At 50.0% G+C, this 25,385-nt stretch overlaps 1 long non-coding RNA gene across 2 annotated transcripts in view; it reads left to right on the forward strand.

Annotated features, from left to right (window-relative positions):
* LOC138425863 (uncharacterized) overlaps positions 1-14,736 on the forward strand; it is a 106,121-nt gene extending 91,385 nt beyond the window's left edge. For both annotated transcript variants that reach the window (XR_011251432.1, XR_011251430.1), the window contains one exon: positions 12,969-14,736. This is a non-coding gene — a long non-coding RNA (uncharacterized lncRNA). The remainder of the gene's footprint in view (positions 1-12,968) is intronic.
* The last annotated feature ends 10,649 nt before the right edge of the window (positions 14,737-25,385 follow it).

The raw sequence follows: 25,385 nt of genomic DNA on the forward strand, positions 1-25,385 counted from the left end.
GGGTGACAATATACAGCCTTGACGTACTCCTTTTCCTATTTGGAACCAGTCTGTTGTTCCATGTTCAGTTCTAACTGTTGCTTCCTGACCTGCATACAGATTTCTCAAGAGGCAGGTTAGGTGGTTTGGTATTCCCATCTGTTTCAGAATTTTCCACAGTTTATTGTGATCCACAGAGTCAAAGGCTTTGGCATATTCAATAAAGCAGAAATAGATGTTTTTCTGGAACTCTCTTGCTTTTTCGATGATCCCACCCCAGAGAACATTTAAAAATACACGTCCCTTTACTTCTCTGCTCAAAACCATCTAGAGGCTTCTGATCAGGTTTAGAATAGAACCACGCTCCTTTCCATGTCTACAAGGATCTGTATTCCCACTCAGGGAACCTTTGCTCTTCCCCTTCCTCCTCCTGGAAAGCTCTCCCCAGACCCTGGGGCTCGCTCTTTCCTTCTCATCATCTGGACCCTCCTTGCATATAACCCCACTCGACTCTGTCATCTTCGTCTCCCACTCTGTGTAGTTTTCTTAGTAGCATTTATTATTTATTTCATGTGTTTAAAATGAAGTATAGTTGATTTATAATGTTGTGTTAGTTTTAGGCATATAGCAAAGTGATTCAGATATATATACATATACAGGTTTGGCCAAAAAATTCTTTTGGTTAGTGACTCTCATAGTCAATAAAGTCCTTGAAGATAAAAATGTCTTTTATTTTTTACTTAAAACCAAACAAACTTTCTGGCCAAACCAACACATATACTCTTTTTCAGATTCTTTCCCCATATAGGTTATTACAAAGTGCTCAGTATAGTTCCCTGTGCTATATATTAGGTCCATGTTGTTTATCTATCTCAATAGCATTTGTCATTGCCTTAAGTGATATGCTGGGCTTCCCATGGGCTCAGTGGTAAAGAATCTGCTTGCCAGTGCAGGAGATGCAGGTTTCTCTTCCCGGGGTCAGGAAGATCTCCTGGAGAAGGAAATGGCAACTCACTCCAGTATTTTTGCCTGGAGAATCCCAGGGACAGAGGAGCGTGGTGGGCTACAGTCCATGGGGCCACAAAGAGTCAGACATGAGCGAGGGTACTGAGCATGCATGCACGCAAAATGATAAGCTATTCCTATCGTATTACATACGTATTTGTTGCTTGTTTCTATCAGTCTCCTTCTCTAGGATTTGAAAGTTCCTTGGAGGCAGAACTTAATGGACTGTTCACTGTTTTATCTCCAGTGCCTAGACTATGGCTGGAAAGCAGGAAGAACTGGGCCTCTGCTGAATGAATGAACTGATGCACAAATGACTGGGTTTGGAGTTTGTAGATCTCTCATTGGATTCTGATCCTGGTGTCAATTCTTTTCTCCCCTGGTCCTTTGGAAGAGGTAGAGGCTTTTGAAACATTCAGCAGGCTGAAAAGATGATCCTCAGACTCCAAGGTTTGTTAGGGTGCTAGCCTTCAAAGAGGTCCTTCAGGATGTCGGTAAATATTAATGCATCATTATAAATAGCTTTAAGGGAAATTCGCTATTGAACAGAAGCCTGGGAATAATAAGCATCCACTGGCAATTTTCTTAGAGTACAGATACTACTTTCAGGAATTTCAAAATATTTTTTAGAGTCCAGACAGTCGTACAACATGGGTTTGTCTTAGGTCATTGATCAGCAAGTATCAAGTTGGGGCAGGTGACTTTTTTAGGATAATAAAACATCAACCTTCTTAATCCTAAAATTAAAACACAATAGGAAAGTAATTTTAATAGAAGACTTTTTCACAGAATAGAATGTTTATCTGCACCTACACGTCAGGTGGGCTTTCCTTGAGGGTGGTCTGCGGAGAGAGGAAAGGGCCTTTCTGCAGCTAGAACACAGAAAATGATCCCCCAGGCTCTTAGGTCTGAGTCCTCCTCTTTCTCTCCTTTTTTTGCTTTCTTCCTTCATCTTTTCCTCACCTATGACGTGGAAATTTAAAAAGTTTTTTCTATGTTTGCTGCTTCTCAACGTCTCAAGGGGGAAAATCAACACATGTCTATTCTGTTAGCAGATTCTGTGTCTGAAAGACGTTCATGTAAACAGTCAGACACACTCACAGACCCACGGTACCTTCCCATACGAGGCACCACCGAGGAACTGACTCTGCAGTTCCCAGCCCAGCACAATCCTCCCTGATTTGCACAAAACTCTTTGTGCTCAGATAACATAAAGAAGATTTTCACAGCGTGTCATTTAACCACGCACGCGAGCAGCCAGGGAGATGGAATTATTACACCATCAGGAGAGTGGTTCTTTGGCCTCACACAGAAGCCATTTTCTTTGCTGTTTCTAGAAACTTCTGAAAGAATTTTCTGAAGGAACTCAGTTGCCAGTGGTCTGCCTCTGTCCCGGGAGGACATCTTCCTTAGAAGACCACTAAGGAAAGATGCTCACTTTCCCTGCACTTGAAAGACTTTGTACTTCCTATCAGTGATCATTCTTTCAGTTGCAAAAGAAGCAAAACTGGGAATATGCTGGCTGGTGTAACCAAGCAGTCCAGAGTACACGGGCTGCGGCTTCAGACCAGGTTTTATGCAAGCCTCAGACGATAGAACCTGAGCCCCATCATCATCCCTTCTTTCCAAGTCCCCCTCCTGCACCGTGGGCAGGGGGCTGGGAGGGGCTGCTAGGTTCAAATATGGGGAGGGGGGTGGGCGGGGTTGGGGGGGGACAGGCTGACTTGCGATTCCCAGGCAACCTCTCACTGCGTCTCACGGCCTCTGAGTGGGCTGAGAGACTGTCCCCGAACCAATCATATGGCCAGGGATGTATACCGTGCTGATTGGATTAGACCCAGGTTCCATGAGCCGCTCCAGAGCCAGTTCAGTTCAGTCCCTCAGTTGTATCTGACTCTTTGTGACCCCAAGGACTGCTGCCTGCCAGGCTTTCCTGTCCATCAGCAGCTCCTGGAGCTTGCTCAAGCTCATGTCTGTTGAGTCGGTGATGCCATCCAACCATCTCATCCGCTGTTGTCCTCTTCTCCTCCCCCTTCAATCTTTCCCAGCATCAGGCTCTTTTCCAATGAGTCGGTTCTTCAGGTGGCCAAAGTTTTGCAAGTATAGCCAGTTCAGTTCCGTTCAGTCAGTCACCTCTACCCAAAGCCATGGGCTGAGAATGGATCACTGGGGGATCTATCTATAGGGGACCTGGGGCTGGACCAGGAGAAAGAGAAATGTGACAGCCCAAGTTGCAGGTCTCTGCTACTCACTAGCTCCGTTTTCACAGACAAGGCAGACTAGACAAAGTCTAGTCTTGGAAGATAATTCCCAAGGAATCCTACAAATGTGATCGTACTTTCTTTGGGGGCAGCTTTAGGTGGAAGTAGACGTATCCCACTGGCATATCACTAAAATCCCTGTGGGATTTAGATTCTATACGTTTGGTGTGGGACCCACTGCCTGTGATAAATCTGGTCATTTTTCAAGATGACCCAGGAGATTTGAACGATCGAGTGGCATTGGGTAGCCCTCAGGCAGCCCTGTTCTCGGCAGGGCCGGCTCCTGCAGGCAGGTGAAATAGGCCAGGCTCTGGCTGCACCTGTGCCTGCAGCCTGTGGGGTGGAGCCCAGACCTCTTAGCCTCCTGAGGTTGAGACTCATGGGGACGTTCCAGGTCATCTCTTACGTCTCTACGCGTGTTTTCTGTCCTTCAGACTGGCGTAGTCTCCTACCTAAAGAGGCCCTTTCCTCCCTTCCTGTCTTTGTTTATGCCGTTTTCTTCTGAGAGTCCTCATTGTCTGCAGACACCGTTCTACCGTTATTAAAAAGTCATCTTAAATTTCCTCTTGGAAGTGTTCTCTAGTCGCCCAGGAGAAGTGACCTCCTTCCTTCTCTACCCTGTGTCCGGACCGTGGATACGCTGCCTTGTGCCAGAGTGTTTCTGTGTGGGTTTCGTGTCCCTTTTACAGTGATAAACCCTCAGGGACAGAGGTTGCGCAGCCCCTCGAGTGTCCCGAGGCTCCTGCTGTGTCTCTTGGATGGGAAGCCCTCGATCCGTTCTTGCTGTTTGGATCAAAGTATGAGTGAATGAATGAAGGAAACGGTTGTGAATGAAATAATGAGTGAATGAATGAAGCAATCACTCCCCCCTCCCCCACACCCCTGCTTCTCCTCTCTGCCCCCTGGCCTTTTATCTTTCCTAAGTCTGTCCTTGAGAAACGCTGATGAATTGTAGCCTGACTTGCTGAAAAGGACTTGAGGCGTTACTTCCGCAGGGTTTCTAACTTTTTAAGATGAGGTTCTTGGAAGATAAGCAATTTTAAACGGTAATGTGGAACAGAAGCCAAAGAAGAGACCCAAGGCCCAGAATTCAGGGACCATCTCCTTTCTCAGAGCGCCTTCTTTTCTGCACTGGTTTCACTAGAAGTGAAGGCGGAAGGACATGGCATTAAATATATTAGAAAGAAATTTAGGAGGACAGGTAAGGATTTTTTACGAATAAGATAGGAAACCTAGATAGCATTAAAAAAGAAAAAAAGATGTGTATATATTCAGCTAAAATCAAAGAGAGATACCTGCACGGAAAGATATACCTTAATCAAAATTGATAGATGACAGGAGAAAAATTTGATAATGCCTGCAACCACAGGAGTTTACTATTTGACAAATGTTTGAAACATTGCAGTATAAAAATGGGCAACGGATATAAACAGGTGACTCACAGAAGAGGAGCCACAAGTGGCCAGTGTATCTGAAAAGAAGCTGAGTCTCAGTGTGGTCGGGGAAATAGAAGTGAAGTAAACCAGATGTCAGCTTTTTCCAGCCAATTGCAAAATTTGAAACAATCCATAAAATCTAGAGCTGGGAGTGCTGGTGAAATTGGCATCTCATCCATTGCCAGTGCAAATATGAATTGGTATAAATATTTACAAGAGTCGTTCAGAAACATCTGTACAATAAATGATGTTTATAGGCTTTGATTGAATCACGAATCATATTTCTAGGAATCCAATCTTACAAAGTGAGAGCAACTGGATGTACTCCTACAGGTATAAAGACTATTTCAGCTTCGTTTGAGGCGGGGGAAGCAAGAGGAAACGGACTCTTCCACCATAAAGGCATACACATTTGTTGTACGGCATCTCGTGAAGCTAATAAAAAGAACGAGCTCGTTCTGTCGGTGCAGGGAGGGATGATCATGATGTGGGGTATATACTGGAGTGCCACTTTTATTAGAAAGCTGTAGAGAAGGGGAGGAAACCTCTCCCATGTGTGTTCATGTTCCTATGTGTTTAGGAGCCCATGGAGGAAGGTGTGAGGGTAAGCCCAAACTGTTAACATTGGTACCCAGCGGGGTGGGACCTCACCAGGGGAGGCAGACCTGCTCTTCCCGCTGAGACAGGGAGGTCTCTGGAGGGACAGACGGATCTTGACCTTGTCTGCTCCCTGCTCTCTGCCCCAGCCCCTGGTGCCCCGTGGAGACCTGCCCACTGCCCACAAATGCCCCTGGGGTAAGTGCACTGCCCTGGGCCAGTGTGCCTGGAAGGGTGAGCCCCAGAGGAGCCCAGTGCTGGCCCAGACAGAGGGCTCGGGGCCGCTTGGGTAGGCAGTTCTAGCATCCTTGGTACCTGGAGTGCCAGCTGGGAGGAGAGTCCCAGACTGTGGGTAGACACATTTTGTTGGCCCTGGATACTCCTTGGCACACTGGTAAGGCTCAGCCTTCAAAGCAGAGGGCTTGGGGCAGGAGCCTCAGCGTTCCAGGTCTAAGGGGGGCAGGTACAGGAAGTGGGGAAGACAGTACTCTTCCTTAACATGTCTCTAAATGGCCTATACCATTACACTACATATGCAGGGATTGAAAAACGTGTTGCTTGGGCTTCCTTGGTGGTCCACTGGTTAAGAGCCCACCTTGCAATGCGGAGGACACTAGCTTGATCCCTGGTCTGGGAAGATCCCTCAGGCCACGGAGCGACTAAGCCCGCAAGAGGGAAGTGCTGAAGCCCCCCGTGCCCTAGAGTCCCGTGGTCCACAATAAGAGAAGCCGTTGCAATGAGACGTCCACGCGCCACAACTCGAGAGGAACCTCTGCTCATCGCAACTGAGGAGGACCGCACGCAGCGATGAAGACCCAGCACAGCCATAAAAAAGAAATAAATAAAATCATACAAAACATGTTACTTGCAATAACCTTAATGGAAAAAAACTCAAAGAGGATACATATATATGTATACACACACACAGACACACACACACACACAATCATTTCATATGTGAAACTAACTGAATGTTGTAAATCAACTATACTTCAATAAAAAGGAAGAAAGAAAGAAAAAAAAAAGTTTTAAGTATCCCCTTTAAGCATTTGAAACTGAAAACCAAACCTCCAACAGGGGAAAGAAAGCAGCTAAATTAATCTCTAGCGGAGAAATGTCAGGTGAGATTGTATTTGGCGAGAGAGCTGAGGGCAGGTACACTTCCTCACAACGCCTGACTCCGTCTTGCCAGGCTAATTTGTTGATTTGCCGTGAAGCCAAAGGGGCGTACAGGCACGGCGTCAGGCACACATATGTACACACACACACATTTTTGGGAGAGGATGTCCTTTTGGTTTATCCATCCATGAAATAGCCCACACTGAGGGCTCCTGTGTTAGTTACTATTTCTGATGCTGAGAAAACAGCAAAGAATGAAATGGAAAAAAAAAAAATCCCTGGCTTTGTAGTGACACACACTAACCAGATGAATATGCTGCGTCAAGGCGTTTGGGTAAAATGAAGCCAGGAAAGGGTGAAGGTAAGAGGGGCTGTGCTTTTATGTGGCGTGGCCATGGAGGCCTGACCTGGATGAGCCTTGAATCCAGGTCTGCAGGAGCTGAGCGAGCCAGGCTCAGGCTGGGAACAAAAGCAGCTGAAGTGACAGATTCATGCTCGCTTTTCTTCCCTGGAGTTGGCTGAACAACACACCAGATGTGAAGAGACATAGGGAAACTGCACGTACCTACTGCTAGGTTAAAGAAGCCGGTTTGAAAAGATGACATGCTGTTAAATTCCAGTTATATGACATCTGTAAAAAGCAAAATTAGAGAGACGGTAAACACATCAGCGGTTGAAGCAGAGAGTGAGGAGGGACAACTGAATGGAACACATATTCATATTCAGTGTTTCTAGGTATTAATATTTGCATAGATGAGGGTTCTATACCCACAGATTTCTTGTTTCTGTCAGTTAAAGAAAGTGAGCCTTCCAGGCTTCTCTGCCCATAGGGATTCTCCAGGCAAGAACACTGGAGTGGGTTGCCATGCCCTCCTCCAAGGGATCTTCTCGACCCAGGGATCAAACCCAGGTCTCCTGCATTGCAGGTGGATTCTTTACCATCTGAGCCACCAGGGAACCCCTCTGTGAGTTAACAGGGCCTTAAAAACACAAAAGGAAAAAGGAAATGGTACCCTGGTACCAAAGCGCACACCTCATCCCAGATCGTGAGTTCTCACCACAGTCCTCCAGTAAAAGAGGCAGAGCTCCTTGGAGGATTCAGGCCAGGGCAGGAAATGAGCCTGGAGCATCTCGTGGTGCCAGAGAGTAAGGCGTGCTCACCTGGGCTTTGTCGGGGGGCCCAGGGGACAGCTCAGAGAGCCTCCAGTGGCCAAAGCGGGAACAATTTGAGCAACAAAGCAGTTCATTTTCTAACCCTAAGTGGAAAATGAGTAACCGTGAGTCCTCACTGATGAAAATAGTGATGGAATAAATAAGCCCCTTGGACTGCAAGGGGATCAAACCAGTCAGTCCTAAAGGAAATCAACCCTGAATACTCATTGGAAGGACTGACGCTGAAGCTGAAGCTCCAATACTTCAGCCACCTGATGCTGGGAAAGACTGAGGGCAGGAGGAGAGGGGGATGACAGAGAATGAGATGGTTGGATGGCATCACTGACTCAATAGACATGGGTTTGAGCAAACTCCAGGAGACAGTGAAGGACAGGGAAGCGTGCCTTGCTGCAGTCCACGGGGTCACAAAGTGCTGGACCTGACTGAATGGCAGAACAAAAAGAAGTAAGTGGGAGAGTATAGACATGTCTGCATGTGGGAGAAAGTTCACCCTCCAGGAGCTGGAGCAGAACTACCCATGTAGGACCAGCTTTCTTCCAAAGGCTAGGAGGACCTAGGAATCTTTCTGTCCTGTGTTGGGTGGAGTCCCACCAACCTCGGGCCTGTCGGTTCTTGATGCACGCATGCCCGGGATGTGGCAGGGCCAGTGTGAGCTGCCTACTGGTGTGATATGAAGCCCTGGGCGGGTGAGAGTGACAGGGACCGGGGTTTTCATGCACAGAGAGGCTGGGAGCTTTGGAGGGAGCCAAGCTCCCTGGTGACTCAGAGGGTAAAGAATCCGCCTGCAATGCGGGAGACCTGGGTTCGATCTCTGGGTCGAGAAGATCCTCTGGAGAAGGGAATGGGAACCCACTCCAGTATTCTTGCCTGGAGAATTCCATGGACAGAGGAGCCTGGCGGGCTACAGTCCATGGGGTTGTAAAGAAACACAATTGAGAGACAGCATGCATGGACACATGTGTGTATATATATATATATAGGGGTGTGTGTGTGTGTGTGTGTGTATATATATATATATATAGGGGTGTGTGTGTGTATATATATATATAGGGGTGTGTGTGTGTGTATATATATATATGGGGTGTGTGTGTGTATATATATATATAGGGGTGTGTGTGTGTATATATATATATATATAGGTGTGTGTGTGTGTGTGTATATATATATATATAGGGGTGTGTGTGTGTGTGTATATATATATATATATATAGGGGTGTGTGTGTGTGTATATATATATATATATAGGGGTGTGTGTGTGTGTATATATATATAGGGGTGTGTGTGTGTGTGTGTATATATATATATATAGGGGTGTGTGTGTGTGTGTGTATATATATATATAGGTGTGTGTGTGTGTGTGTATATATATATATATATATAGGGGTGTGTGTGTGTGTATATATATATATATATAGGGGTGTGTGTGTGTGTGTGTATATATATATATATATAGGGGTGTGTGTGTGTATATATATATATAGGGGTGTGTGTGTGTATATATATATATATGGGGTGTGTGTGTGTATATATATATATAGGGGTGTGTGTGTGTATATATATATATATATAGGTGTGTGTGTGTGTGTATATATATATATAGGGGTGTGTGTGTATATATATATATATATATAGGGGTGTGTGTGTGTGTGTATATATATATAGGGGTGTGTGTGTGTGTGTATATATATATATATATAGGGGTGTGTGTGTGTGTATATATATATATAGGGGTGTGTGTGTGTGTGTGTGTATATATATATATATATATATAGGGGTGTGTGTGTGTATATATATATATAGGGGTGTGTGTGTGTGTATATATACATATATATAGGGGTGTGTGTGTGTATATATATATATATAGGGGTGTGTGTGTGTGTGTATATATATATATAGGGGTGTGTGTGTATATATATATATATAGGGGTGTGTGTGTATATATATATAGGGGTGTGTGTGTGTGTGTGTATATGTATATATATATATTTGTACTTGTAAAAGTATAATCATGGCTTTTAAACTGTAGTTTTGTCCAAGGGAGAAGCAGTATGAGAAAGATGCTGACAGTGTTTGTAAGCATATGCCTGGGGCCTTTGCAAACCCTCAAGCTTCTGGGTCCTTCTGTGGCTTTGGGTGGTCTTGGAACAAGATGGGGCTCCCAAGGCATGAATGATCTCAGACCAGCCCTGGGAACCTCGCTTTAGACCCACAACTTTCCCTAACAGAGATTCTTCTTCTTCCAAGAAACACAATTTCCTGCCAATGGAAGGCTCACCCATGCCTTCTGGAAGTGGGTATTTACTAGCCGGGTTCGGGCTGCCTCGTGTCTGGGTATAGAGAGCTAGCAGGGAATATGTGAAGTTCTGGGCTTCCCTGGTGGCTCAGATGGTAAAGAAGCCATCTGCAATGCGGGAGACCTGGGTTTGATCCCAGAGTCAGGAAGATCCCCTGAAGAAGGGAATGGCAACCCACTCCAGTATCCTTGCCTGGAGAATCCCATGGACAGAGGAGCCTGGTGGGCTACAGTTCTGGGGGTTGCAGAGTCGGACACGACTGAGCGACTGAGCACAGCACGCGTAAAGTTCCATCCCGGGTTCATGATTTTAGAGCTGCTCTTTGAACAAAATAATTCCATTGGTTTGGGGTAATTCTACTTTCTGTCTTCCTGGGGAAACTGTCAATAATTTACACTGTGCTTCTTGGGGTTATCTAGTAACTCTGGATTTTCTGCTCTAAAGGAAGAGGAGCAGCAAATGTGTTTTGTTTCTTGAAGGAGAAAATAATTCACTGCTTCCCTTGGTTGGAGGTGCAGGCATTGGGTGCCAGGCTGGACATGCGGAGAGTTAGGTGGAGGGAAGGGGTGCCGGAGAGCTGGCCTGGGGCAGAGGGGCTGGAGTTTGCCCTCTTCCAAGGGAGTTATTCCTTGCAGAGATGGTGAGATGCAGGGAGGGTAGACCCCACTGACGCCCGAGGGGCAGACACTCCAGCCCTTTCCAGTGACAGGGGTGGTACGTGTCTCTGTCTCAAAAGGAACTGAGAATGCTCTGTTCTGAGTGACTCATACCAGTCTGGTGTTATTTGTAAACATCTTTCCTCGGAGAGATTTAAACAGAAAGAGTGGACGTTCCGTTTTCCCGGCAGCTTGTTGTTGCAGTGGTTGGTTCTGCTTTAGGGCAAAGCAAAAGATGCTCTGCTCGCCAGCCTCATGCCAGGCGCCGCCACTCAGACATCATGCTGGCGAAGGAGAAGGCACCAGGATGAAATTCCCAGGGGGAGCTGCTTAGCCGAGCTGAATGACAAAGGAAGCGTTCTCTCCCGAGGGTGGGGGAGGGTCCAAGGCTGCCTCCTGGTACAGCCCCCTCGTCCCATCCCATAATGCTTGGGCTATTTTTAAAGCTCAGGGTGCTTTGGAGACCCTTTCCCTCCCAAAATGAAACATGAGCAAGTGAAACCGTCACCACAAATGCCCACAGGGGAGTCAGGCAGCCTCGATTTGCCCTCTCACTTCCTGTTCCGGCTGCCTTGCTGACCCTCCTTGCAATACTGTATGTGGGGTGTCCATACTGTGTTTTCCCCTCCCTGAGTCTTTGACAAATTTTCTCCGTAAGTCACGTCGGTGGCCGGTAAGTCAGACCGATTGCTGTGTGGAGGGGGTCCTGGAGAATCCTCTAGTTGGTGGGGGTGAGTAGGAAGGCAGGCTGGAGCAGGCCAGTGGAATGAATGTGGTTGTTCAGTCGTTAAATCACGTCCGACTCTGTGACCCCATAAACTGCGGCAGGCCAGGCTTCCCCGTCCTTCACTATCTCCTGGAGTTTGCTCAAACTCATGCCCATTGAGTCGGTGATGCCATCCAACCAACTCATCCTCTGTCGCCACCTTCTCCTCCTGCCCTCAACCTTTCCCAGCATCAGCTCTTCACACCAGGTGGCCAACGTATTGGAGCTTTAGCTTCAGCATCAGTCCTTCCGATGGATATTCAGGGTTGATTTCCTTTAGGGTGGACTGATCTCCTTGCTGTCCAAGGGGCCTCTCAAGAGTTTTCTCCAGCACCGCAATTTGAAAAATTCACCGGAATGAATGGATTGATTGCAAAGGCTTTTCTCTCCATAGCTGTCGTTTCCCACGTGCAGACATGGTTCCCATTACACTGACTCAGGCAACGTCGTGGTTTCTCCTGATTCCTTGCATGATTCCCGCACAGGGTGGTCCTTCTCCTGGTGGCTCAGCCGTTTTCCCTCATGAGACTCTTAGAAGTCTTTCAAAAAGAGTGAAAGAAAGGAAGAGGGAGAGACAGAGGGAGGGAGGACGGGAACAGGAGAGAAAGAAAGAAGGGGAACGGTGCTCGTGTGCCGGTGACGCCATCAGCGGAAACACTGTGCTTCCATGTGGACTTGGGTCAGAGAGGAAGCAAGGACAGTCTCCGTTTCTGCTTCCTCCCTTCTCCCATCTGCTCCTCTCCCTCCCCCGTCGTCCTCTCCTCGCTTTTCCTGTCTCCCTCTGCTTTCTTTTCATTTGAAAGAATTGGATGCTGGCCCATTGAGACAAAGCCGGCTTAGAGAGGAAGAGCTCAGTGAGGAAGTTAACTGAGGAGTGGAAACAGCAAGAGATCAGACACATGGATTTCCTGCCCTAAAGTCGGGAGAGGAAGAAGCCTTTTCCTGCTCCTGCAGGATCTGGGTGGAAGAAGGCAGTGCTTCTCGCCCCCTGACACCCCTGCTCCCGGGCACCCCAGTTGGAGACCGGAAGGCTCCAAGCACTGCTGCTGGCAGGGCCTGTGCCCCGTGTCCGCAGGAACACAGCCCCGCATTGTCAGGGATTAGGCGGAACAGATGCACCTAAGATGCTTAGGGCTCTTTCCAGACCCAAGACCACTTTGCAGCCAGAGAAGCGGCTTGGAGGAAGTGGGGTAATTAGACGGTCTCCTGCTGGGAGGGCTGCAAGCCTCAGACTTGAGTGTTTGAGCCCCTGCCCTTCCTCCGCTCCCTTCCTGCTTCTCATCCTTTTCTTCTTTCCTTTTCCTACTTTTTAACTTTCTTCTCCATCTACTTCCTGTTCATGTTTTCCCTTCTTTATTTGTCCCAACTTCTTTTCCTTGTTTCTTTTCTCCTTGTGCATTCCTTTCATCCCTTCTTGGACTGCCCTGGTGGCTCAGACGGTAAAGAATCTGCCTGCAGTGCAGGAGACTTGGGTTTGATCTCAGGGCCAGGAAGATCCTCTGAAGAAGGGAATGGCTCCTTGCTTGGAGAATCCCACGGACAGAGGAGCCTGGTGGGCTACAGTCCATGGGCTCACAAAGAGTCAGACACGACCGAGCGACTAAACACTTTGACTTTGGGCCTCCCTGTGCCTTCCCTTCTCCTCTTTGCTTTCTTCACTGTTCTCTTTGTGTTTTTTTCAGGTTTATCATGACTTTGAGTTTTGACTCCCTTGTCAACTGAGATGGATTGCAATTCCCGGGGAGAGAAAGTATAAGCTGAATAACTGGAAATCCTTGCCTGCCTTCCTGTGGCCACGGAGAGGTGTTAGAACACGAAAGTGATGACTGCTCAGGTGCTTGTAACTTCTGTAACAGCCCAGGTGGGCAGCTGAGTGGTTTCTGGTTTACAGATGGGACAGGCCTGGACACCAGGCCTGGACAAGGTCCCGCTAACTGTTGGGGAGCGGAGTTGAACCCATCCCTCTCCAGCGCTGAAGTCCCCCACTCTCATGCAGCCTTGACGACAGTGGATGAAGGGGCCATGGGTACTGAGTGTGGGGAGGGCTTCCGGTTTGGGTCAAACATCTAAAGCAACGTCCCCTGCCTCTCACCTGTACCAGAGTCACCTGCTGGGCCCCACCCCAGCCTTTCCATTCAGACCAGGGGCAGAGCCTGAGGGCGCGTCTAACAAGTTCCCGGGTGGTACTAATACTATTGGCCTGGCAACCATGCTTGGAGAACCAGTGGTTTAAAGGCATCAACTTTACCGACTTTGCTGGTGGTTTAGTGGTTAAGAATCTGCCTGTCAGTGCAGAGGACATGCGTTTGATCCCTGGTCCGGGAAGATTCCACATGCTGTGGAGCAACTAAGCCCATGGGCCGCAACTACTGAGCCTTCACACTGCAGCTACTGAAGCGCGTTTGCCTAAAGCCCGTGCTCCACAACGAGAGAAGCCCCCGCAACTAGCAGGCATCCCCCGCTCGCCGCACCTAGAGAGAGCCTGCAAGAGCAATGAAGACCAGTACAGCCAAGATAAGTGAATACAAATGAAAGACAAAACGTTTTTTTAAAAAGCATCAACTTTAGACTTAGGTGCCTGGTCCAAACTCAGCCCCAGGTGGCTGGAAGTGCTTTCCAGACTCTGACTCAAATGCTGAGTGGTGTAATCGGAAGTACTGAAAGGGTCCAGCCTGCCTCACTTCACAGAGACTGGATGTTTCTTTATAAAGTAGAAAAATATAAACATGATAAGCAGTTGAGGCAGTCAAATGAAGGGAAAAAATAGAGTTTAGTAAAAACAGCTGACATCCAATAAGGGTAATTTCCCCTCTTCGTTGCCAGAGTGACATGCGTGTCCCTTTCGTTTCCTGATTGACCACATCCTGTTTTCATTTTGGGAAAAGGACCCTTGAATTTTGTCTCTTGAATTCAATTCTCCTTTCTCCAAACTGCCTTCCAGAGAATGTCTTCTTACCTAGACCATTTGGAAGGTGTGAACAGATTGATCTTTATGCGTCGTTCGGCAGGTGTGGTTCTAGTTCCCTGACCAAGGGCAGAACCCATGGCCCCTAAACAGTGAGAGCGCAGAGTCTTAACCACTGGACTGCTAGGGAAGTCCCTATCTTTTTTTTACAACCTGTGAACTTTGGTAAAATGGCAGTTGAGTAATATATTAATTGTGGCAAGGCACAATGTATTAATTGTGCAAACATATTTGCTGAGTATCTCTTGCTTGTGATAGAAAACAAATCTTAAGAACCATTCGAAGGAGGTCACAAGAATTAGAATTCCTGACTTCAAGGCACTTACAGCCTGGTTTGGAGAAAAAGATGTACGTGTAAGCAACGGGACAATAATCACATCCTTTAGTAGTTTCCAATGACTCTCGATGTAGCAATTCACAGAAAGGAAAGTACAGAGTATGTTGATATAGGCACACACAAAAAAAGACATTTAATTTGATAAAAAGGAGGAAAAATTGAGAAAATTTAAAAGAATTTTAGGTATTAAAGTTAGTATAACTTTGCAGAAACAACACTTCCAACAGCTTTATGTGACACACACATGGCTGTGGGTGGTGAAGAAGATAACTGAGTCTGTCATCAGGAGGCTTGTCGTGGGGACTTCCTGGGTGGTCGAGTGGTTAGGAGTCTGTAGTCCCAGTGCTGGGGACACGGGTTCGGTCCCCGGTTGGGAAGGATCCCACATGCTGCACAGTATGGCCAAACGGAAAAAGCAAGCTTGCTGGGGACTTGCCACTTAGGACTCTGTGATCCGAACCAGTCATTTGAGCTTCTTAGGTGCTGATTTCTGCAAACAGCAGGGGGATTTCCAGTATCTATCTCTATCAGCTGAACTTCAGTCAGAAAGCGGCAGCCTGTATTTGAAGCAAAAGGGCATTTAATCTGGGAACAAGTTGCTTTAAAGGCCAGAGAAAAGATGAGGAGAATCAAAGCTGGGGGCCCTTGCACCAAAGCCCCTGTGTGAACTGCCCCTGCTGGGGAAGCCCTCCACCGTCGCCCTCCACCGTCCAAATCTTGCTCAGGGGCGTGACGTCGGCCACAAGTAGACAGCAGTCACCTTGGCCAGGAACTTCAGGGAGAGCAGCTTCTAGGCTTCTAGCCCTGAGAATTCAGGAAACAGGGTCGAAAAAGGCGTGGAGAGGAGTGCAGGCCTGCAGAAGGCAGTCAGCTCTGACTGGAAGCAGCCGTCAGTGGGCTGTGAAACTAGTTTAGAAGACTGTGGATGCGTAGCTGCAGTGTGTGTGTGTGTGTGTGTGCGTGCACATGTGTGTGATTTGCGTACGTGTGTGTATGCGTGTATGTATGCATGGGTGTGTGTGTGGGTGTGTGTGATATATATGCTGGGTCATGATGTATAAAGGTCCAAAAGTTTTAGAAACCACAGAGTAAAGAATAAGATGGAATGACTTATGTGCTCTGTAACTTCTGAAGTGCAAAGCAAACACTGCATTAATAGCCCATTTGCCTGAGCCCCACGTCCGTTTTTACTCAGCCTCGGCACTCCACTGCTGGGATGTTAAGGCCCCAGCTGTCTGCCCAGGCAGGTACCTTTGGATTCTCCCCTCCGCACGGAAGCTCACACTCAAAAGCCCTGGAGATAGAAAACAGAGATTCGTGTGTTAAACAAGAAAAGTAGGAAAATGGCCTTTAGTGTTTGACTTTTTCAAGGCTCAACCTGGTTTTTTGATTGAATATGTGCTTCACCAGTCATCACGGCTGCTGGTACTTAGCTGGGGAGAAAAGAAGCTGAGTGATCCGTGAAACAGTTTTTAATAGATGCACGGAGCACCACCCCCCCACCCCCCACCCATCATAACTGTCTATTTCCACACTGAGAGGTGTCCTCACTTGGACAGCATGTTCCTGGGGACCCTGGTTACCAACTTCTAGAAACTGAAATAATACTCCAGAGTCAGTTTCATCCTTCAGCAAAAGCAGCCTTTGACATTTTATTAACTGAAAATCCATTGTCGCCTCCTTCCTTGTAGACCACGTTTATTTCACAGGATTCACGTATCTTTGGGAATGGGTTGAATTTCGTTGTGCTCAAGAGTATGTGAAATTTTAAACTGGGTATGAACTTAATCATTTATTTTTTTCTCGTTTAGAAATTCCTTCTTATCGCTCCTTCCCTGTACTGCCTCCTTTTTAAATTGCTTGTAAGAGGGCAGCTCACGATAGCATAACTGGTTTTTCTTGGAAGAGCGAATACATAATAAAAAGAGCACCATTCACTCCTAACAATTTACTGGTTGTTCTCCGAGGCCCCGGGGAGGTGGGTGGATGTTGTGACTTTTCTCTTTAGAGCAAAGGATGTATGACGAGGTGATAGGATCCAGGTCAATGCCAAGTAGGAATTCAAAACCCAGACCTGTTTGCTCCATACAGAGCAGCGTTTTCTGCTTGCCCCTGAACGCAGGTGAGCGGGGGGGACTGCTATCAGACTGTGCTTATCACTCCGTCCCCAGTGCTTTTCCAGGCTGGTGTTTGTCCCCAGGTGGCAGGGAGGTCAGGAAATGAGAGCCTGTTCTTGCCACCCAGGAGAGGATTAAGGGAGGTGTGGCCTGGGGAGTGGTGTGGTGGGACAGGGTTATTTGGGGAGGATAGAGATGAGAAAGAATAACTGGGGGTGTTGGCAAAAAGGAGTTCAGCACACAGGCAGAGTCATAAGTCAAAAAACTTCTCTTGAATGTGTGGGTGGGGTTGGAATACAGGCCAAAAAAAGGGGATTCTGGTCAAATGAGAGTATCCCATGACCTGCATAGTTTCAGAGGCTCTCCAAGAATGGATTTAAGGCATTTGGGGACTGGAGGAAAAATGATGTGAAACTCAGAGGGCCCCAGAGAGCTGTGTTTTGGAACGAGAGTTAAGGAGGCAGAAGTGGGAAGCTCCTGATTCTGACCACACTTGAGAGATGACACTGGGTGCTCTGACGGTGCTCCCCTCCTCCCTGCTCCCTTCCTCCACCTCTCCCTCCCTCCTCACTTCTTCCCTCCTTTGCTTCCTCCCTCCCTTCCTGTCTTAAAAAAGTCTCTAATTAATTCTCCCCACACTTTTATGATTATTCCTATTTTAAAGATGAAATTTTAACATGCCCAAAAATCAAGTAACATGCACTCAGTGAAAAGGGAAGATTCACATTTGAGTTCCTCCAGACTCCCAGACCCACGTTCTTTCCAAAACATCCCACCAGCTCTCTTCCAGAAAATGGAGCGGAAAATGTCCGCAGAAACCCAACGACCATTCCAAGCCACGATGCAGAGGGAGACGGCACTGAAATTATCTTCGTGCGTGCAGCCTGTGCCCCCAAATTTCCACCAGGTTTGCTCTCTGCAGGACTGGTTACGTGTTCCCAGCTGAGGGCTTGGTAGACTCGCAGAAGTGAAAAGGAAAGGCCCGTGATCTGCAGGGCACTATCCTTGCAATAGAAATTCCTTGGCCACTGAAAGCCATCCTTGTGAACGCCGGGCCGTCCTGCAGCTCAACAGTGAGATTTCAGCTTTTTTGCGTTTCCTGTAGGTGAGCCCTGCGTGACTGAAGCTGGGGCTGGTCAGGACCCCATGCACAAGGAAAATGTGGGGGCCCCTGTTGAAATGTCATAAAGGAATTTCAAGACGGTGAAGGCAGAGTGTTACCAAGTGCAGAGACCTCAGAGCCTGCAGGGCTGTGTGACTGCAAGGGATAGCCGCCCAAGAAGCTGACCCTGGAGGGAGCCAGTCCACAGCGATTTGGTCCAACAAAAATATGCACCAAAGGCTGCAGCTCGCAGTGTGTTTCGTCAAGGTCAATAGCACACAGCATCTGGTGGTTGGAAATGAGATTCTGTAAACCAGCAAGTTAAGCAGCTGTCGTAAACTCACTCACTCGTCTTTCATTCATGAGGTCTCCAGTTCACAAGGCACTTAACCTAACCATGGGCAGGCGCCCTGCTAGGGGTGGACGATGTGAACGTCCCAGGGAGCGTGGCCTCTATGTTCCTGTCTCTCCTGCAGAGTGGCCCTTGTTGGGTCCTGGAGACAGAGCAGCTTAGATGCTGGATGCGGTCGTCAGTGGCCCAGAAGTCTGTTCCCCGGCAGGCTCTCCACCCTCCCTCAGGGACCCACTCTCTGAGAACGTATTGGGTTCTTTGGCAGCAAGCAACAGAAGCTGATTCTGCTGCCCTGATGGAGAAAAATGAGTTATTATTGGAAAAGATATGGGGAGCCCACAAAATTGACGGCAGTGGGGGATAGCCACGCCTCACAAGGGATAGAAACCCAGGCAGGGTTAGGCAGTATGGGTAGAAGGGAGTGATATCTCATCCACATGTTGCTGCAGGAGTGAATCGACTTGGCTTTAAAATTTTTTTTGGTTCTTTTTTGTAAACTCAGATAGCTGGAGAGATTAGACTCAGTCTGTGACCCCTGACCCCACACATCTGGGCAAGGCCTCTGTCTTGCTTTATTTCGTACATTTTCCTCATTTGATCCATGACTCTCACTCTCCTATCCACGGACAACCACCCTGAATGCACTTGGTTTCTGTTCTGGATGCGCAGGTATGCACACACATGTAAGGGCCTCCCCAGCGGCTCAGCAGTAAAGAATCCGCCCGCAGGAGAAGAAGGAGACGCAGGTTGGATCCCTGGGTCAGGAAGATCCCCTGGAGGGGGAAATGGCAACCCACTCCAGTATTCTTGCCTGGAATATCCCATGGCCAGAGGAGCCTGGCAGGCTACAGCCCATGGGGTTGCAAAGAGTCGGACACACTTAGCGACTGAGCACACGCACAGTGCACACGTGTACAAAACACGCAGTCATTGGTACATATGTGCGTCTTTAAAACTGATGTAACTGTCTTTATGTGGCAGACAGTGTTCTGATGCTTACCCTTTTGATCAATAAAAGCGTGTCTCCAGGCCTCTCTGGGCTGTACACTTAGTTCACGGGTCTAAGCTGCATGCTATGTTTCACAGGATCGTCCCCCAAGTTTCTCAGTCCATTTCCCTAAAGATGGTCCCCCTGCTTTGTCTCCAGCCCCCCAGTAAGGGGTTGACTGTGATGAGTCATCTCATGTGTGTCCCCTGTTGACCTGGGTGAGGCTTCTTCTGGGAGCCAAGCCTCCTGGTTAGAAAGCAGCAAAGCCACGGTTGCTGAGGGTGTGGGGTGGGCTCCCTTGATGTCCCCTCCAGCACAACTGCCGGGGAAGCAGAGGTTCCCAGGGCCCAGCCTCGCCCTTTAACCTCAGAGGCATCACTGTGCTCTGACGTCTTCTCCCCGGTTCCAGGGGATCCCAGCAAGAGGCCGTCCTCAGCTTCACCTCCCTCTCGGCAGTCCCTCGCTCACCCCCCTTCCACGCTCCAAGGTCAGACTCCTGGTGCCATGTCTGCCCCACACAAGCCTGTCCTGTCCTCCTGGCCACCTGGTGGACCAGAGGCAGAGACCAGTGGGGCCCGTCAGAGTCCCTTCTGCAAGGATGCTGCAGACTGGTTGGGATGGGGGTTGAGGGAGGGCAGTGGAGAAGAGAGAGGTCTTCTTGACACACCTACTCAGGAGCTCTGCTGCCTTCTGCCATGCACCCTGGGGAGCAGACACAGCTCAGCCTTTGTGCAGAAAGCCACGCAAGTGTGCAATACTCAGGTGAGGGACACACAAGCCCTGCTGTGGTTCTGGCCACCTTCCATCTTTTCAGAGGCCTGGACCCCTTTCTGCTTTGTCAAGATACCTATTTTCTTAAGAAAAATGCCTACTTTGTGTTTAAGCTAGAAGTGAAAGGTCAGGGCAAGGCCGGGATGAAAGGTCACGGCAAAGTCAGGATGAAAGGTCAGGGCAAGGTCAAGCGTGTTGAGGCATGCCTGGGCATGCCCGGGCATGTAGGGACATGCGCCAGCCGAGAGTGCTGCAGACACGCCCTGGAGACGGGCCGGCAACCAAGCCGACCAATCAGGAGCCAACACGAAGCCCTCGCCATCCAATCAGGAGCTGACACGGAGCCCTTGGACACCAATCACCGCTGAGCCTGCGTTTTCTTCCTTATATGGGAGCCCGGCCGGGACTATAAAACCCTTCCCCACCCTCGCAGACTCCGCAGACTCCCTTTACCCTGCAGACTCCCTTTGCTTCGCAGACCCCCCCCACTCCCCCGTCCTCGCTTCCTTAAAGGCCCTGATCAACGGTCCATAGGGGTGGCTCCTTCTTCCCGCGGCGTTTCTTACAAGAAGGAGCTGCTTTCTTTCTCTCAAAGCCAGAACATCAACTCATGCACACTTTACCACATAAGCAATTCTTGGTTTGTTGTTTAATCGCTCAGTCATCTCCGACTCTGCAGTGCCATGGACTGTAGCCCTCCAGGTGCCTCTGTCCATGGGATTCTCCAGGCAAGAACCCTGGAGTGGGTGGCCATGCCCTCCTCCAGGGGATCTTCCCCACCCAGGGGTTGAACCCAGGTCTCCTGCATTGCAGGTGGATTCTTTAATACTGAGCCACCTGGGAAGTGCAGGGGACACTTAAACAATGAGTAAAAGAACAATTGACTTACAAACGCTGTGGACAGAGCACATTAAACCCAGATCTTCGGACTGTCTCTACCCTTGCGATTTTCTCTTCGTCTCCCTCCCTCCCTTTCTCTCGCTCTCACCTCTCCTTCTTTTTTTCTTTCTGCTAGAAGTTGCATGTGTTAAATATAAGACCTCATACCTGCATTCTTTTTAAAAATATTAAAAGCTTTTAATATTTTTAATTTAAAAAACGATTTTTAAATTCTGTCCATTTTTTTTCCCAGATGAGAAATCTCAACGGGTTTTGAAGTCATTTGTTAAAAGTATAAAGTGCAATAACTTCTGATTAATTTCTAATTACAGCCAATTAACCATTAGGGGAAAATGGTACTATACTTAGCCTGCCAAATTTCGATACAATCTTTGTTTAGGATGCAAATAGGATGAAAAGATGACCCTGGGCAGCAAAGAAGGAGTAGTGACCATTCAGGATCGAGGGAAAAATCAAAATTCAAACACTGGAGTACGGTTTCTATTGGATTCATACTGCTTATGCACCATTCACCAAATCAAAAAATTAAGTTGAACCGTCGTAGGTTGGAAACTGCCTGTATTGCCTCGTTTCCGACCGGTCTAATATTTTCCCTTCAATTTTTCAGTCTTTTCCCGCTCTCTTCTAAGTCTCTTTTCGTTACCGTTGAGATTTATCCGGCTCTGTGTATTCCGCCGCTCCCCACAGGCGTCCCTCTGGGCTCCGGCGCTGTGGTTTCCCCTCGGGCTCACCTCCGCACCCCACTTTCCAGTCCTGTGTCTGCAGACTCCTTGTCTCCCTCCTCCCGCCGTCATCCCCACGCTCCTGTGCGATGCGGTCAGTTCTCGCGGGAGCGTGGGCGGTGATGACAGCGTCAGAGAGGAGAGTGGGAGCCCCTGGCTTCCGTGCCCGAGGCTGGAGCAGAAGCAGACCGTGAGGGGAAACGGGCGGCGTGTCCAGGTTCCCAGGACCACTCACAGGGCAGGACCCCTGAGGGGGGATGGGGGATGGGGCGGCTCTGACCCCAGCGGCATCGGAATCTCACCTTCCTGAACTCAGGGCTTGCTCTCACCCTCTGCTGAGAGCTTGTGGATACCGACAGATGAATTGGCTTGTTGGTTGGTTAGAGAGTGTTGCAAATAGCATCAAGTTCTTGGGTTCGATCCCTGTTCCAACCTGTGGTGGTGGTGGTAGTTTAGTCGCTAAGTCGTGTCCGATTCTTGCGATCTGGTAGACTGTAGCCTGTAAGAATGTAGATTTTTTGAGCTTCCCAGGTGGCTCAGTGGTAAAGAATCTTGCCTGCCAATGCAGGAGACACAAGAGATTCGGGTTTGATCCCTGGGTCAGAAGATTCCCTGGAGTAGGAAATGGCCACTCACTCCAGCATTCTTGCCTGCAAAGCCCCATGGAGGGGAGCCTGGTGGGCTACAGTTCACGGGATTGCGAAGAGTTGGACACAACCAAGCGCACACACGTATTCGCAGGTGATACCAGAGAAAAACTAAAACCACTCGTTGTTTGGTAGGGTTCAGGGATGTCGTGGGGCAGGCGGAAATGTCAGGCATTCAGATCTCCCAATGGAGGGCCTGAGCTTTGCACGTCCCAGAGGAGTTGCCCTCGAGTGGATGAGAAGAAATTGACGTCAGCCACTCCCAATGCTGCCTGATTAGGTCAGAAGGCAGCGTGAGGCAGGCTGGCCTGGCTCTCAGCCACAATCGCCAACCATTTCCCTTTGCAGGGTGCCCGCAGCCCCAACCCCCCAGGCACAGAGCTCTGAAGAGTGAGGCTGCAAGGCCGCTGCCTTAAAGGCCACGTTGGCCGGTGCAGACCGTGGTCCTGTTCGGGCCTTCCTGAGCCCAGTGGCTGATCACCCTGAACTTCGCTGGGCTAGCGTCCCCCGTTAGCAGCACCTTGAATACCACTGCGTCAGCACGTGCAGTGCTGGGCTGATGGGGGCTGGAGTCTCATCTGGGGGCAGTTGGCTGCCAGTGTGGTAGCAGGCCCACAGCCATGCAGGGAGGGCCTGGGCCCTTGGGGACCCTGGGAGAAGGCCCGGTGCACGGGGGCCTCGTTCAGTGGCGTGTCCTTTGGGACTTTCCACCCTGCAGCCTCTGGGGCATGCCCCGTCGGACCGCTGGGCCCGCTGCACCCCGCGTGGGTAACCTGAGTTTCTGCAGGGCTTGCGGCTGCAGCCACTGAGCCAGGGCGGTTCTGTTTTTCCTCAACGGTTAGCTTGTCCCAACACCTCTTCAATGTCAAATAATTTTCCCGTGAACGCCAGGGCAGCATCTTCCTGCCTGCCGTATCAGCCGTCACAACCAGAAGCCTGGTTTCCAGGAAAGCAGTCACTTGATCCGACCAGCTGAAACCTGGCCCAGCCCCCGGCAGGGCACGCTGCCCCAGGACTCCACAGCGCCAGGCTGTGCTAGCTGCGGCCTCATCTCATCCCTTCCAGCTAGCCAGCCTTCCTCCTCCTCTTCCCCCCCGAAGCCTTGCCCCCCGGGTCCCTCTCCTCCCCGACGTTCAGGCTGGTCATTTGTGGAGTGCTGGGAGGGCGCTGGGTTTGGGGCTGGGGGCTGATGCTCTTTGTTTCTGAAAATATCCCAGGCCCTGGCTGCTCTAATCTCTTCTCTGGGCAGAGGCTCCGGGAATGCCAGCTGCTCACTACATGGCGGGGCGGGGTTCTCCGGGGAAGACCCTCCATTGCCGCGCCTCCCTCCCTGGGGCCATGAGCAATGCCGTGTCTCTGCACCCCACATCCTGTGAAGCGCTTGGGAAAGATGACTGGGATGCTGACGTGTGATGCCTAGGTACCTCCTGAGCCAGCAACCATCTCGAGTTAGCTCAGGGGTGCCTGGGCGGGCCACGGAAAAGCGGGGCTGTGTCTTGTGATGCGAAGCGGTTCTTTTCCTAACCATATATGTCCCCCCGAGAGAACCCATAAATAATGTGGTCACCCTGGCTGGGCTGTCTTTCCATCGCAGCCCTGGGAGCCCTCTGGCCCAGCTCGCTCTTCTCCTGTTTCAATTTCCATGTCCTCTCGGCTCTGTAACCCAAGGAGCAACTCGGGGCTTAGCAACAGCTGACAACCCAGCAGGCAGCTCCCAGCCGTGGCTCTTGGGGAAGGGGCGATGGGCACTGAGTTGCAGCTGTGTTCCAGGGCACCCTTTCCCCAGGAACGAGGATGTGTACTGATAGGGGGAGGGGAGACATGGAACCTTGGGTACCAAACCCAGAGGATCTGGCGAGGCTGCGCGAGTGAGGGATGAACTGGGAGACGCTGACGAGCACTTCTCTGGAGGATCACACAGACACCCTTGCCTTACACCTTCACCCTCCGCCTCGGTTCCCCACCAGAAAGGGGGACCACCACTCCTTCGAGGGGTGTGTGTGGCTAGATGCTGCCCCCACGGCTGCATTGGGGAGCTTGAGGGACCTTTCCAAATCCAGCCCAACCCAGCTCTGAATTTTACGGGTGAAAAAACTCAAGTCCAGGGGAGAAATGACTTGTTCCAAGTTGGGGTAGAGTGAGACTTGAACCTAGAGCTGTTAGTCTGCCCACCAGGAAGCAGGGGGCTGCCCGCCCCCCACACCGTGTGTTTCTCTTGCAGGGGGTAGGGGTTGAATGCACCCTGGGGAGCTGGAAGAGTCAAGGCATCAGACTTCATCCCCAGAGTCTGGTCCCTGCACCCCCATCCCTGCCACTGGCCCCTCCTCCTGCACCCCGGGAGCCCTTCCAAAAGGGATGGCTTTTCCTTGTGCCTCAAAGTAAATCCTGCACCACCGTCGCCTGGGGGAGGGACAGGTGGAGTGCCAGGTTGGGGAGCCTGGGCAGAACACCCAGAGCCGATCCCTGCCTCCAGCTGTTCTTTTATTGTCTCGCACAGGCAGTGAAGGGAGCCAAGGGAGGAGGGCGGCCCAGCACGTCCCGGGGAGAGTGCCCGCAGCAGCGGCTGGGGGCTGACCCCGGAGGCCACCAGCGAGCCCTCAGCTCTGCTGATCCTGTCTCAGTTCTGCTGTTCCTGTCTCTCCTTCCGCGGTGGGAACCTCTGAGAACGCCCCTGAAGGCGACAATGTGGATAAGGCCGCTCCAGGCCAGGGGGCGGGGGCGGGCTTGGAGGGGCGTCTGCCCTCAGGGCTGTGGAATGCCATGCATGTGTTTATCTGCTGAGCCGGGCCCGCCCGCTTGGTCCACCTCAGCGTTCTCCATGGGCTCACATGCCATCGGTCTCTGATAAACGTGAAAAAATAGCAACATCTGAGCCACCCATCTTCACATAGAGGCCTTGGAGACCACAGCCACGGTGGTTGCTCCTTCGTGGGGTCAGACAGCCAAGGCTTGCAGAGGGGGAGAGAGAAGCGCACCCTCAGATCAGGGGCGGGGATGCTGGGGTCCAGGGCGCTGTGGAGTCTGCCCTGGACACAGCCTGGCTCAGAGGCCACGGCAAGCAGGATGGGGCCAGATGCTGTCCCGCAGATGCCGGGCGGCGTGCCCTCTGCACACTGAGGACGGGGCCTGGCCGCCCGCCCCAGCCCCGCAGACATCTCTGGGCATCTCGCGTGTCAGATGCCACACTGAGGCCAGGCC

Source organism: Ovis canadensis, chromosome 20 (genome assembly GCF_042477335.2).
Source record: "Ovis canadensis isolate MfBH-ARS-UI-01 breed Bighorn chromosome 20, ARS-UI_OviCan_v2, whole genome shotgun sequence".
In the NCBI taxonomy this organism is placed as follows: domain Eukaryota; kingdom Metazoa; phylum Chordata; class Mammalia; order Artiodactyla; family Bovidae; genus Ovis; species Ovis canadensis.